Genomic DNA, 15,334 nt, shown 5'->3' with positions numbered 1-15,334 from the left:
GACAGATCCGCAAGCAAATCCTGGAAACTGCCAAGGATGGAATGCCCTTTAAAGGAACTCTGGGCTAATGAATGATTATTTCGCAAGACAAACAACATCTTTCAAGTGTACTTTTTTTTTTTTAGATTTTATTTATTTATTTGAGAGTGAGCATGAGCGAGCGAAGGAGCAAGAGAGAATGAGCAGGGGGAGGGGCAGAGGGGGAAGCAGACTCCCTGCTGAGCGGGAAGCCTGATGAGGGGGGCTCAAACCCAGGACCCTGGGATCATGACCTGAGCTGAAGGCAAATGCTTAACCAACTGAGCCACCCAGGAGCCCCTCAAGTGTACTTTTCTTTTAGTCTAAATTTGAATATTGAATTTTCCTGCCCAGGGTGTTTTGAAAGGACCCCAGATTCTCCTTTCTCTCCCCATGTCACGTCTTCTAGGACCTTCTTGAGGCCTGCTCCATCTTTCTGCATGGCTCCATTACAGTTTTCAATTCTGTCTGAAATGACGATGAACTGGCCATTCTCCTATGTGTGAGGCCTTTTTCTTCCCCAACGAAATAGAGACAACGATGAGTCAGCCTCTCCCAACCTCCAGGATCTCTCAGTCGTCCCAGTGACTCAGAGGATGGTCTGTTTCATGGGTAAGTGCTCCTCCCAGGAAGTTGGCAGCCCTAACCACCCCCTACCTCAGCCAACCCCCTTCCCTGCTTCCATCAAAGCCACATTGCTAGCAAGACCCAGCGCAGGGGGGGCGGGGGGCAGACCAAGAAAGGTCAGCAATAAGCGGACCAGGAAAGATGGTAGGAGTTGAAAGCCTGAGTTGCAGGAGGCTCAATTTGTTCCTCATTTAGGGGTGGACCTGGGTGGACCCACAAAGGGCTCAGTGTTTCTATTTGAAAATGGGAAAGAGTCTTATATCCTACAATATGAGACTTAGGAGTGGCCCAAAAGGAGAGAAGTTGAGTCTCTTGGAATACATCTGGCTGGAGACATGCTTTGGAACTTTTCTGTGCAAAAGAGGGGGAGCCCTGGGGGTGGTTTATTCTTGAGGATTTCTAGGACGAGCTGTAGGCTGAGCAGGGCCTGAAGGAGGGTGGGGAGGCCTCCAAGGGAGGAGGGTGGGAAGTCAGATGTGGGAAGACTGGCCTAAGGCAGGGGAGCCTGGCAAGTAGGGTACCTTGGTGGGGACAGAGCTGCAGTGTGGACAACCTTGGGTTTGGTGCTTCCTGTGCTATTGGGTCTGACTCTTCTCCACTCTTGTGTCCATTTGTTTTTCTCTCTCCGTCTCCTCCCCATTCTCTCCTGCATCACAGAGAATAGCAAAGGCCCCTCTCCCCCCATGGGTTCTATGTTTTCTTTCCTGTTTAGATGGTGACTGGCATCTATCTGTTTATGGAGTCAGCAATCAATCCATCCTGTTTACTTGTCACTGACACAGTGCGTTGTGGTCAGTAAGGCCGTCCACAGCCCCCCAGGGTGGGGTGGGGATCAGGATGCTGACACACACCTTGGCATACACACTCAGCCATGACCAGGTCACTCTGCCTCACCGGTGCCGGGAGGTTCTGGGCTGTGCTGCTCTGATGTCCGGGATGCTGCAGGGCAGTCAGCTGGGCTAAGGTCACCTCCTCCACTGCTGATGTCCATGACCCAGCATGCTTGGCACAAAAGGGCTCAGGAAAGGTCTTCTGACTGTAACCGAGTGCCCAGGGCACAGTTCCTCAGGGGTGGGGAAGTCTCAGAAGCAGGAAAGGCAGTGCCTGGAGGAATAGTGTCAGAAGGCAGCTTGCTCGGTGGGCCCAGTTTTACACGAGGGAGTTAGGAGCAGAGAAGGCAAAGGACTTACAGAATGGGTCACCATTTACCACATCCCCTCTGCTCCCCTTTCCCGATTGGGCCCTTCCTCCCTAATTCATGTGACTTGAGACATACACACTTTGGTTTGTATTTTCTTGGTTTCCTCAAATCCTGTGCCATGGCACTGGTCAGGGTTAGACTGGAGATCCAAAAGGTTTCAAAAGGGGGAGGAGTCAGGACAGACCTGTGGGGAGACAGGTGGTGGTGATGGGTATTTAAATAGAGGTATGGAGGACCCAAGACCAAGAAAATGATGCTCTGTGTTTTCAAGGTGCTTGCCCAGGGCCTGACTTCTAAACTCAAGCATGCAAAGATTGTCAAACAAAAAAACCAAGGAACAAACAAAATCCACATAAGTGGAGAGCCTAGGCGGATGCCCTTTGATGCTTCTAGAGTATTCTCGGAATTCCTGAGGTCATCTGGAGCTCACCAGGGTCAGCCTCGTGGCCTGACTGTATACGTACTGTCATGGTGAAGAGCCAGAAAGATCTGGCCTTGGGGGGCTCGACTGTGCCACTCTCTGCTGTGTGACGGGAGCCCACGCTTCTGTGCACAAATTATTGTTTGAGATTCAGATTGAACAGAGTGCCCTGCATTTTTATTTGCTAAATCTGGCAACGCTTCTAAGCCCTCCAAAGGTTGGTCCCCACCCTCAACCCCCACCTAGTAGCCATTAGTAGCAAACCCTGCATTATTCTGAAGTCTGGGATTTCACCTCCAAAATTCATGTACAGTTTAAGCCCTTCTCTGTGTTTCTACTTTGTTTTGCTATAAAACAGCTATTAATTTATCCTAGTTAAAAAGCAAACATTTCCTGTGTATTTACACTTGGTTGTGGATCAGTTGAGGCCCTGCTCATCCTGATGGCCAGCTTTCCAGTGGATGGAAGGAGCACTAGGAGGCGTTTGCACTGGGCAACAGTTAACGAGGAAAAGAAGGGCAGGAGAGTAAGATTTTCAAATGGTCACATTTGTTCAATTTAAAGGACTCCATTTTTGCCTTTCTAGTCTGCCTTTTTGATATGTCTTTCACAACGTGGGAATCACTTTAGTTAAAAACATTTAACTCCCTTGCCTGGTAGAATAAAGGGTGGGCAAGCAGAGAGCCAGAGCCTCCAAAAAAATAGAGAGGAGGCATGATAGTACACGTTCCCTGAAAACAGTGAAGGGTGATTTTAGAACAGTGGCTCCACCCTCCTCCCTCCAGGTGCTCCCCTGGCCCCCTATTTCAGAGCCTTTCAGGGCACGACACAGGCATCAGTGCTTTTAAAAGCTTCCCAAGTTATACCAGTGTGCAGTTGACACTGATACCATTGCTTTGGAGCTTTGCTGCTCAAAGTCTGGCCTAAGGACCAGTGGCATCAATCTCCGGTCTCAGGCCCCACCCTCAGACCTGCTGAATCACAACCTGTGTTTTCGTGAGGTCTCCAGGTGCTTTGCATGCAGTCTGAGAAGACCTGCTTTAGCAGACCTGTTGGGAACCTCATCTTGATGGGGTGGCTACAGCAGCAGCTGGCTTCCTTCAGTGGAGACCCAAAGGCCACGGGTGCTAGTCTGTCCATCAGAGCCCACTGCACTATCTCCCGTTCAGGGTACACAAATTTGTAGGCTTACCCACAGTGACCGAACTCATGTTCTTTGCCTGGGTCTGTTAGTGCCTCTTCATCAAGACATCATTGTTCCATTAGGAAAGCCATAGAGTAGCCAAAAATGTTGGCTAAAGAGCAGGGACTCCTGTCCTGGCAGAGAACCTAAGGACACACCAGTCAGGATATATGGAGAGGACAAGCAGAAGTGTAGAGTGTGGCCTTGACTTCAGAAGCAGTATTCTCTTACCGTATGTCTGTGCAGGTCGGGTTTTGAGCCATGTAGTCTCTTGTTTTCTAATTCTTTTTTCAGTCAGATGGAATTGATGTAATTGATGAAAAGCCTGGGTAGGCAAAGTTGCTCTTTGTCTTTCTCTACCAGTTGGCTATTGCCACAACAGTGCTGTGTAACAAGACCACAAGACCTCAATAGCATACAACAATTAGTATTCATTTCTTATGGGTATGTGTGTTGCCTGGGATGACTCTGCTGATCTCCTGCATCTACAAGTCGGCTGGGCATTAGCTGATCTAGGCTTGGATCAGATTGGTGCTTCAAGATACAGTCTGGGTGAGTCTGGCTCTTGGTTCTGGGTTGAGCCCTGGTTTGCTCTTGTGTGTTCATTCTGCAGTCCCAGGCTGAAGGGCAGTAGCTATGCAGGGGAATATTTTTAATGAAGGTGGAGAAAGCACTAAAAGGAAGTGGAATCATGCAGGACTCTTAAAGCTGAGGCTCGAAATAGACATACTACCACTTCTACTCTATTTCATTCAAACCTAATGTCAGCAGGTGGGAAAATACACTCCACCTGAGTTGTGGCAAGAATATGGATGCAAAATACTACACAGGGAAGTGAAGAATTGTGGACAGTAAGTCAACCCACTGTGTCCTCCAAACTGGAATGACACTTCCTCACTTCCCTAGAAGGGATACATGAACCATCCCTTCTAGAACTTTAAAAAACTCCCTAATAGCAGAGACTGCTCGCTGTTCACCCAAAATCACTTTTCTACCCTTCCAGGATTCACAGCTAGAGCATAATTCCCACCCTCCTTTGTTGTTAAGTGTGACCTTGTGACTGGTTTGGGCCAATGGTATGTGAGTAGAACTAATGTTCATTTTCAAGGTAGGGCTTTTTTCTGCTGCTGGCTTTGTGCAGATGACTACAAGACCCTGATGGTTGCTAAAGACACACGTTGGAGTGAGCCTAGATCTCTGAATCACAATGTGGAGGAAAGCCATTATGTTATGGGAATACCTCTTTATTGTGTAGGTAAGGTATGAATTTCTGTTATGTTTGAACCACTGTATTCTTGGGTCTCTTTTTTTATAGAAGCCAGCATTACTTATAACAATGCACTTCCTGCAGCCCTTCTTTGCCACTCTGATGTCTCCCTGTGGTGGTGGCTATGGGAGTGCTTTGTAAACTATAAAGTACTCCACACATGTGAAGCATGTGATCAGTGCTTTACTGATGTTTCAACACAAAGCAGAGTCTAGATCAGTTGTATGGATGTAGCAGAGACTGATGCTTATAACTACTGACATCTGGAGGGGGTCTGATGGCTTGGACACCAATTTTTATATCCCTTATTCTTTTTAATCCTTATACAACCCTGAGTGACAGGCTCCTAGCTTGACTCCCGTTTTAAGGGCGACAAAAGAGAGTTTGCCAAAGTTGCTTCAGGCCTTACAGCTAGCTGTTCAGGTGCCTAAGCCTGACCTCCTTTTCCTCGCTGTTCTGGGAGGAAATGATGAAGTACCTTCTTAGCTCCAATCCACTTTGCACCAATCAGGCTCCAAAGACCCCCTTGGTGTGTGTGTGGGGGAGATAGTAAAACAGGTTGTACCCAAGGCTGCTGGTGGTGGTTATATGATTTGTAAGGAACACTTAAAATTCCAGGCCTTAATCACAACTATATACCCCAGAAATCCATTCTCAAAGACAAGAGAGAGGTATTCTTTGGGCCTTCTACTTTGTGGTGGATTATCTGTAGCGTGGTTACCAAGGAACCCTTCCATTCCTGTGTGCTCATTTGCTACGGTTGAATTATGTCTCTCCCATAGATATATTGGGCATGTTGGAGTTCTAATCCCCTGTACCTCAGGACAGTATCTTTATAGAGGTAATCAAGTAAAAATGAAGTTATTAGGATGTGTCCTAATTCACTGGTGTCCTTATAAGGAGGGGAAATTTGGACACAGAATAGGGACAGGCACATTATGGGAACTTGTGTGAAGATAAAGGAATGAGGACAGAATTTTGGGTGGTGGATGTATAAGCCACAGAGCACCAGAGATTGCCAGTAAAACACAAGAAACCAGGGAACAGCAATGGAACAGATTCTCCCTAGTTGAAGGAACCAACCCTGCCGACACCTTGACTTTGGACTTCTGGCCTCCCGAACTGTGAGACAATGAATTTCTGTTGAGTCAGCCATCTACTCTGTAGGACTTCATTGCGGCAGTCCTAGCAAATACAACACTGCACTCTTTCTATCAAGAAATGTGATTCAGGGGTGCCTGGGTGGCTCAGTTGGTTAAGCATCTGCCTTTGGCTCAGGTCATGATCTTGGGGTCCTGGGATCAAGTCCCGCTGCATTGGGCTCCCTGCTCAGTGGAGAGTCGGCTTCTCCCTTTTCCTCTGCCCCCGGTCGTGCTCTCTATCTCAAGTAAATAAAGAAAATCTTAAAAAAAAAAAAAGAAAAAAAGAGGTGGAGTCCATTTATTCTCCCCTTGAGTCTGGGCTGACTTTGTGACTTTCCTTAGCCAATAAAATGTGGTAGAAATAATGAAATGGCACTTCTAGGCCTAGGTCTTCAGATGCCTGGCAGCTTCTATTTCACCTCAGAGAAAAGCCAGGGTGCCATGTTGTAAGGAAGCCCAGGTTATCCTGAAGGAGAGGTCTCATGGTGAGAGAGACCATTTGGGTTGTTCTAGACCCAGTCAAGCTTCCAAATGATGTCCTTAATCAACAAAACATGCAGCAGAAGAACTGTCTCGCTGAGCCCAGTCAACCTAAAAAGTTGAGAAATAAGAAATCGTTGTTTTAAGACACTAAGTTTCAAGGGTGGTTTGTTATGGAGCAATAGCAACTGAAACATACTCTGGCAGGTCTTCTGGCACCTCTGCCACAGTTATCCCTACAGCCAGATGTCTCCAGTGCCCCCTGAACGGATTCTGGGTGACGCCTGTCACATAAAAATCTTCAGCAGTGCATCTGGTTGCAGGGCCTGGGTGATGCCAGCACCCCTGCTGCAGAGGAGGCTGGGAAAGAGCATTTTTGGCTTTGGAGGAGGGGGTGCAGAATCTGTGACATGGAAAGTTCCCCAAACACAGAAGGATGTTCAAAAGGTACTGGACACCCCTGAAATACGATGAAGGTTCTCAACGATGGCCAAATGTTTTTTGGTGAACTCTCTGTGTGCTTGGCACACAGTGCTGGGCCCATCCACCTTCTAATTGTAAACAGTGCCCTGACATCACCCTCCCTCACTCCGCATCCCTGTGGTTTGGAATGGACCAACTCCAGGGCTGGGCATGTGATTCAGGCCCAAACAGTGATATGTGACCCGAGCAGAGCCAACTTGGTGTAACCTTGGCTTTTTGCTGGGACAGCTGAAAGAAATGAGGACTTGAGCCGAGAGGGTGGAACTGAGAGTTGCTGGCAGCCATCTTGCCGCAGCAAGGAACAGAGGAAGACCGAGTCTTGATATTTTTGAAGCCTCTTGGTACCCGGATCAGGATGACCATTGGCATCCTCCGTTATGTGAGTATATACATGTCCTCTTTGCTTATACCAAGCCAATCTGAGTAGTTTTCCATTATTTGCCAAGTCCATATTAACATTCTTATTTAATACTATACAATCACTCTTCAGAGTAATGTATATAATTTAATTTAATATAGTCACTCTTTGGAGTAGGTATTATTTATTGATCCTGTTTTACAGATGAGGAAACTGAAGCAGAGGGAGGCAAAATTCAAATCCAGGGTATCTAATTCTGAGAGCCCACTCAGAAACATTCTGCTTCCTGGGTGACAGGGAAAGATTCACAGAGGAAGGTGTGACCTTTAACTTGACCTTTAACTCCAAGGGGACACAGAGGTTGGTTGGGAGGGGGCAGAAAGGTTTTCTAGGTGAGGGGACTAGCTTGGGCAATGATAAGGACTTTTCTGCTGAGAAGAAACTTCATCTAAAATTCACCGTGTCTCTGCCCTGAAGCTTGTGCTCACATGGGTCCCTCCTGCAGGGAGGCATCAAACCCCATTACTGTAGGGACACCTCTGCTCTGCTGGCCCCCACCCATGCAGACCTATGCTATGCAACGGGGCCTGGTGGGTCCCCTGTAGGGTCTAGGTTAGGTGAGGCACCCTCCTCAGCCTGAAAGACAGTTTAAGGCAGGGGCCTGGCTTCTACCCAAGGCTTCCACCCCTTGGACTGGGTCTCTGTCAGCTCCTGGAGGCCCTGGAGATGCTCACAGAGTTAAACAGAATGAAATGGTACCAAACCAAGTGAACTGGCCCCTTAAAAGAGCACAAATGAAAAACTGTACAAGGGACCAGAGCAGTGCCTGCAAAATCTCAAATAGCCAATAAATCTAATTTCCAAATAACTATAATTTTTATTTTTATGTTTAAAAAGATTTTATTTATTCATGAGAGACACACAGAGAGAAGCAGAGACATAGGCAGAAGGAGAAGCAGGCTTCCCATGGGGAGCGGGGGATCACGACTTAAGCCAAAGGCAGATGCTCAACCACTGAGCCACCCAGGTGCCCCAATAACTATGATTTTTAAAAGAGAATGAAAAGTGACCCTCACAGCTATTTGCTTCGATTTTTATTAAATCAAGGATGAGGCAGTGGGTACCACTGAAGGCTATTTTCTTAAAGAGGCCACTTCTGCTTAGTGGGCTGCGAAGGGACGGGCTGCGGCAATTTGAGTGCCCCCCGCCCCGCCCTCTACTGTGTAGGGTTGGAGACTGAGGCACAGAGGTCTCAGAGGCGTGGTGGACTGGGGGCAGGTGGCAGTGGCAGTGGAGGCACCGGTGTTGGGGAGAAAAAAATTAGTGGGCGCCCCGGGGATGAATCCACTGATCCCTAACTGAGATCCAGGGTAGGGTCTGCGCGAGTGAAGGCAGCTCCAGGAGGGGGGGGCTTCCCTCCAGAAGCAGGGTTCTAAGATTCCGCGCGGGTAAACTGAGGCCCGCGTCCTGGCTCTGCGCGTCTCCCCGCGGGCAGCCTTGGCCTGAAGCGCGCCGGGCCCAGGGCGGGGCTGGGCGAGCCGCTTTCCCTCTGGGGCTGAGTGCGGATGCTCGGCGCCCGGCTGGAGCAGGCGGTGCGGGGCCCAGGTGCGGAGGGCTGGGCCGGGGGCTTCCGGGGCGGGGGCCGGGCCGGCCCGGGCTCCGGCCGCCCGCATTCCCCGCCCCTGGCGGGCGGGGCCGGGGAGGAGCTGGGCGCGTCCCCGCCCCGAGGCGGAGCGGGGGGCCGGGCCGGGCGGACCCGGCGGGGTGGGCCGGGGACGCGAGGCGGAGCGGGGCCCCACACAGGCCGCGGCGGCTGGCTCGGGCCCCTACGGTCCCGGCGGCGGCTGGAGGAGGAAGCCAGGCGGCTGGAGGAGGAGGGGAGGCGGAGGAGGCCGAGGCTGGAGCGCCGCTCGCCGCACACTCACTTCCCCGGCTCAGCAGGGAAAGGTACCGCGCGCCGCGCCCCGGCCCCGGCCCCGGCCCCCGGCCCCTGCCCCCGGCCGGGAGCCCCCAGCCCTCGCCGGCGCGGGGGGGTGCGGCCGCCCGCGGGAGGGTGAGGGGCTCCGGCGGCCCGGGGCTGCGGCAGCCTGCGCGGCGCTCGGGCTGGGGTGCGCGGAGGTGCCCGGGGCTCGCGGACCTCTGTGGGCGCCGCGCCCCCCTCGCTGGCGTCGGCGGCGTCCCGGGAAGCGGTGGTCCGGCCGGGTGGGGTGATCTCGGGGCCGGGGCTGCGCCGGCCGAGCCAGCGCACGCGGGGGGAGGGCAAGCCGGACCCCGAGCCGCGTGCTGCAGGGGAGCGCCCGGGGCGCCCGGCGGGCGCGCTCGGTGGGCGCAGACAAAGCCGGGAGCCGGCGCCCCGCGACGACTCGGGCGGTCCAGGGGGTGGGCGCTGGGGAGGGAAGAGAAGGCTCCGGGGCTACAGCCGGGGCGCGGGGAGAGGCTGGGCCGCCTTCGCTCCGGCTGTCCGGGTGGTCTGGGGTGGGGGGGGCGGGGGTGGAGGCAGCTCTCTCCCAAGGGCCAACTAGGGAGCCGGGCTAGGAAAGGGGTAGGGTGTACTGACTGCTCCTTTGGGGGAGGAGCTGGAGAGGCCACCGCCTCGGGGTTGGGGGCGGGGGCTCCGGTGGGGCAGGTGAGGGACCCCCTCAGAGCTAGCACTAGGAAGGGGCACAGCCCCGATGAGGTGAGTGCAGTGGCTGGCAAGAATGGTGAGATGTACCCACAGGTTGTTTGCAGAACCTGCTGCTGGTGACACATTCCGTGCCACGGGGGCAACTTGGTGTTTGGAGCAAGAGGCAGAAAACAGCAGGTGCCCCAGGGGTCGTTGGAGTAAGCCTGAATGGGGAGCTGGGGAGGTGTGCATCTGGAAGCATGTCCAGTGAAGGCCCGCATTTGTAATCTGCCGCCTCTGCTCCCCTTCCTTCTTGTGAGGGGGGAGGAAGCATCTCAGTTCCTGCCACAGGCCCATACCTCCACTTGGGCTCCAAGGTGCTCCCTGTCCCACATTCTTGAATTACTTCCCCTCTCTCCAGTGCTAGAAGTGGCTTCTTTTTTTTTTTTCCTGGATCATTCACAACAGGATAAGAACATGCCTGGACACCCTCCTTCCCTCATTTATAGCTTCCTGTTTTGCCTTCATCCTTCATTCTCCCTCGGTGTGCAGAACGACTTCACTTCTCTTCACAGCAGAACTTCTCCAAAGAGCTGTCTGCACCTGCTCTTCTGGAGCACATTCCTTTGCTTTGGTCCTACCACTTCCCTGAAACCGCCCCGGTCAAGGTCTCTGGGGATTTCCACGCCCCCACAAGCAGGTCTTCCTTGACCCCTTGGTCTTGTTGATTTTCTCTCCTTTAGAATCAATATTCTCTCTTTACTTCTGGTTTTCTTCTTCCCTCCCTGGCTAGCCCTTCCTTAGATCTTTGGGGATAACTCCTTTACTCAGCTCTAAATGTTGGAGGATCCCAGAGCTTTGTCCTCAGCCCCTCCTCTCTCCTGACTCCACTCTAATTACCTGTCCTCCCAGCTCTCATTTTCTCTTATATTTTTAAAAATCAAGCATTAATTTACAAACACACTGATCTTAAGTGTACATCATTTTCCTTCTTGTGATTTTAAGTAGCAAGTTTTGTCACCAGCTCCAGCTTCTCTATCTAGCCACTCACCTGATGATGATTTAGGGTTCCCTGGATGTCTTGTAGGTATGAGAACTTCATATGGATGACACGGAACCCTGACTGCACTCACCAGATGTGACCCTCCATGGGCCTTTCCATCTCTCTAAACAGCTCATAACCTACCCACCTTTAAAGACAGGAACAGGTGGCACCAGCCCCTCCCTCTGCTTCTCTCCCCATACCCAGTCCAACAGCATGTCCTTTTGGCTTTTTCTGCAAAATCTCAGGCCTGTTCTTCATGCTCTGACTCCACTGCTATGGCCCCAGGCTACTGCCCCAGGCCATGCCACCTTTTCTGTCTTGCCCAAATGCTGTAGTAGCTACTACTATCTGCTTTCCCAAAATTCCCACTTGCCCACCTCTAATCTATTGTAAGAGAGCAGCAAGGATGATTTAGAAATATAGTGATTAGATAATATTTCTCTAAAACTCTTAAAGCTCCCTATTGCACTTGGAATAAACTTTCAGAACTTTCCTGTCAGACCTATCAGACCCTCCATGATCTGGCCACTGCTGACCTCCTGCAGCCTTCTCCTAACTACTGTCCCCTTTGCATTCTTCCTAATAGCTACATCTGAATCACTTCTGCCCCTTGAGCTTTTTCCTGCTCAGGGCCTTTGCTTGTTCTGTTTTCTCTGCCCGGAATGTTCTTTTAGGGTTTTCTACTGGGCTGGCTCTGCTCCCTCTTAATTTCCAGGTTTCAACTTAAATATGTCTTCCCCATCTTGGTAGAGGTCCCCTCACCACTGCCGTGTAATTCGTCATAGCACCTGGTTTCCATTCTTCATTATATTTATCACCATCCCTAACCATTTGTTGCAGTTGTCTCTTTACTTTTTCTGGCTTCTCAAGGGCTGAACCTTAACTGAATGCCCCGCTGCTGTATCTGGAGCGTCTAGCACAATCCCTGGCATGTAATTGGCTCTCAGGAAGTCTTGAGCCAGGTGGGAAGGTCAGGGCTGGGTTAGGCAGAAAGACGTGGGTACTGCGGTCAGTGCAAGAGCCTACTTTAACCCTTAGATGACCTGAGGGTTTTAATTTTCCTTCCACAAAAGAAGTTGTGTAAAATTGAGAAGGGCTGGTGGGATATGAAACAGGAAAGTGAGAAAGGTACAAGCAGCTCAAGATCAGGCTTGCATGCCCAGGGGGAGATCGGGCAGGTCTGGGGGATGTAGAGTTGGTGGAGGTTGTGGTGGGTTGGGCACCAATGATTTCTTTTGCTCTCTTTGGTGGAAATCCAGGCTAGGTCAACAGAGGGCTGTGTGTGTGTGTGTTATCTAAATCAGGAGATAGGGGTGGTCTGGGCAGCAAGAGATTTGTTTCAGGCCTACTCCCTGGGTGCCTGCTGGGTGCCCAGCCCTGGGAGCAGGGAGTGAAGGAGAGGAAGAAGCTGGGGCCAGGGGTCTTTCTATAGACTCTTGTCTCTCCACCCACAGCTCTCCTCTTTGTACAAAGGAGTCAGCTGAGAATTAAATTGTGTGGCTAATGCTCTCCAAATGGAGAGCTGAGAGCCAAGGGACCTCAGCTCTGGGAGGGTCCTGGGTAGAGGGACTGGTGATGTACCAAGGGGATGCTCTGAGAGGAGCGCTGGAACTAGGAGCTGGAGCTGAGATAGGTGAGAGCAAGGGGAATATCCTGGGCCGGAGAAATCAAGCAGAGCACGAGGCTGGGCCAGGGCCTGGTATACTCATGGGGTGCCATGCATTGTAAAGACTTTGCAAACATTAATTCCTTTAATCCTCTTAACAAATACTCTATAAGGTAGGTCTTATTCCCATTTTACAGATGAGGAGACTGAGGCACAGTCTTAAAACTCAGTAGTGACAGAGTGAGGATTTGAACCCAGGGAGCCTGACTCTGGAATCCGTGCCTTAAACCACTCCGCTCTGCCACTTCTCCTATGCCACTCAGATCTGCAACAGCTGAAGACTTCTTTACACACAAGGGTTTTTTCTTGACTCCCAGAGATGCCTGACCTTGGGGGCTGGGGAGGTAGGAAAGAAGTCATAATTTCTAAGGCAGAAGGGGTCCTCACCCGAGTGGGCAGCTGAGGTTCTTTGCTTCATGCGTATTTTTTCTTGGAGGAGCTCCAGGTCCAGACCAAATAGTTGGGCATCAGGTATACTGTGATTTTGGGGTGCTGGGGAAGCTGGTACAAAAACAGCTCCCTGCTTGGGATGCCATTGGACTGTCACCCCTCGGGACATGTGGGTGGCTCAGTGGTTGAGTGTTTGCCTTCGACTCAGGTTGTGATCCCAGGGTCCTGGGATAGAGTCCCTGCATCGGGCTCCCCACAGGGAGCCTGCTTCTCCCTCTGCCTATGTCTCAGCCTCTCTCTCTTTCATGAATAAACAAATAAAATCTTAAGAAGAAAAAGATTGTCACCCCTCTGGATTTAGCATTGCCCATTACCCTCTTTATCTGCTTCTGGAGAACTCAGGAGGTCAGATAGGGGCTCTGCAGATAAGCTATTTTGGATTACTTCTAGAATGTTGTGAGGTGGAGCTTCAGACTTGGCCTTGGGGAGTGCAGATGGAGGTTTGAGCAGAGCTAGGGTAACAGAGAAACGAGACCTGAATAGAGCTTAATCCACATCTCTATTGGTTTTGTCCTTACCTCTTCTTGTCTGTCTGTAAAATGGGATTGGAAAGACTTTTTCTTTGCCCCCCAGAAGTTGTGGAGGTTGGGAACTCCTCGAGGTTACATGCTTGAGTGCCTTCTTGCAGGCCTAGCATAAGAGTGAGGACTTCCCACGAGGTGCCAGCCCCGAGGAACTGGGCCAGGAAGGAGGGAGGTGGGCAGAGGGTGCGGCAGCCCTGTCCTTCGAGGCTTTCCTGTTTGGTCATGAGGATGGCTCTGGGCAGGTGACTTGGCTTCCCTGGGGCCTGACTGGCTGGCCGGCCGAACAAGGGTTGCTGGCCATACAGGAGTGGAGTCTCTTTGCTCCAAATTCTGAGCCCTACAGATTAAGAGGTCTGCTCATCAATCTCGGCAGATCCTGCCAGTCCCCCAGGAAAAGAGGAAGAGTTGGTGGTGTTCTTTTCATTTTGGAAAACTGAGGCACAGAGGAGGCACATTGCTGCTAGAAGCTCACCAGGCCCATGGTTCTTGGGAGTGCCCCCTCCTTTGGCAGGGAGACTTGTCCATGTTGAGTCCTTGTGTGCTGAGTCAAGGTGAAGACAGTGGCAGAGCTGGAGGCTGGCAGGCTGGAGCTGAGGGTGGACTTCCCCCTCATCTGGACCTTGTTACCTGTGGTCAGCACCTGTGCCCCAGTCTGGTGCTCAGAGCCACTGGGAACACAAGATAAGATCTCCACTCTGCAGGAAATGAGTGAGCCATGCCAGATGTGATATAAGGAAGTATGGTTCAGACCAGCTTCCTGGAGGAGGTGATGCTATAGAAGGCCCTGAAGTCCTGGGCAGGATTAGCCAACAGAGGAGGAGATGGTACTCCCAAGGTGGAGGGAGAGCCCAAGCTTGGAGAACTGGGTTGAAGCCAGGTCAGGGAAGGGCTTAACTGCCAAGCTGCTGAGTCTAGACTTGATTCCCTGGGCCCTGGGGAGCCATCGAAGGTTATAGGCTTCGGGATGCGATGACTTGATTAGACCAGTGGTCTATGAAAGTGCTTCTCAAACTCTAACACATGGATCACCTGGGCATCTTGTTAAAATGTAAGCTCTCATTCAGTGGGTCAAGGCCAGGGCCTGAGACTCTGCATCTCTCACACATTCCTGGATGGTACAGACCTGCTGGTCCATGGGCCATCTTTGTATAGTGAGGGTTGAGACTGGGGACTCAGGGGGCCCAGACAGGTAGGTACAGGGGGAGGTGCAGGTCAAGTGGGACCTAGAACAGGTAAAGGGGACCATCCTGGCTCCTGTGGACTGTGTTGTAGTTGGCATAGGAGCTGCTTGTGTGGGGGCCCAGTGGAGCGGAGTAGATAGAGGGTGTGAATACAATGGCCACTCTGCTGGGAGGTGGGGCTGGGTAAAGGCCTCTGGGGTCTCAGACCTGTAACATTGGCCTGATTTTCAGAGTACCTGACAGTGAGGAACTCTCAAGACCATGAGAGGGTGTCTTAGGTGACTGCCCCAAGGCAGGGTGACACACAGCTGGCATATACGGCATCTTATCTTTGCTGACAGCTGAGCCTGGCCCTGTGGGTAGCCAATCTGGGGTAAGCACTCTTCCTCCAGCGAGGGTGGGGCCAAGAAGATTGGGGAAACAGCTGACTCCAGTCCTGGACATTGCTACCCTCTCCTAAAAATGCCCAAATTCACTCCAGCCGCTGAGCTGTCACCCCCAGGGTGTGCAGCGTTTCTTCCTCTGGCGTCTGTGGGTCCTTACAGCTGGCACTGATGGTTACGTGAGCCGCTGTTGGGGTCTCATCCCTCTTGGGCCACCTCCCTGCATACCTGGAAGTGGGGGGACCTGGATGCTTCTCTCTGCTCTGCCCCTGACTGGGCTCTACAGGCAAGTGTCTGCTT

At 51.7% G+C, this 15,334-nt stretch overlaps 1 protein-coding gene across 5 annotated transcripts in view; it reads left to right on the top strand.

The window, feature by feature from the left end:
- The first annotated feature begins 608 nt into the window (after window positions 1-608).
- Window positions 609-15,334, top strand: part of SMOX (spermine oxidase) — a 58,126-nt gene continuing 43,400 nt past the window's right edge. For 3 of the 5 annotated variants that reach the window (XM_072800183.1, XM_072800182.1, XM_072800177.1), the window contains exon 1: window positions 8,938-9,127. The gene's annotated coding sequence lies outside the window, so the exon portion shown is untranslated. Of the gene's footprint in view, window positions 631-8,937; window positions 9,128-15,106; window positions 15,321-15,334 lie in introns of those variants that run through there. The other 2 variants (XM_072800179.1, XM_072800178.1) reach the window with 2 other exon arrangements.

This window comes from Canis lupus, chromosome 26, assembly GCF_048164855.1.
Source record: "Canis lupus baileyi chromosome 26, mCanLup2.hap1, whole genome shotgun sequence".
Classification (NCBI taxonomy): domain Eukaryota; kingdom Metazoa; phylum Chordata; class Mammalia; order Carnivora; family Canidae; genus Canis; species Canis lupus.
This window is presented reverse-complemented; position numbering and strand designations above follow the sequence as displayed.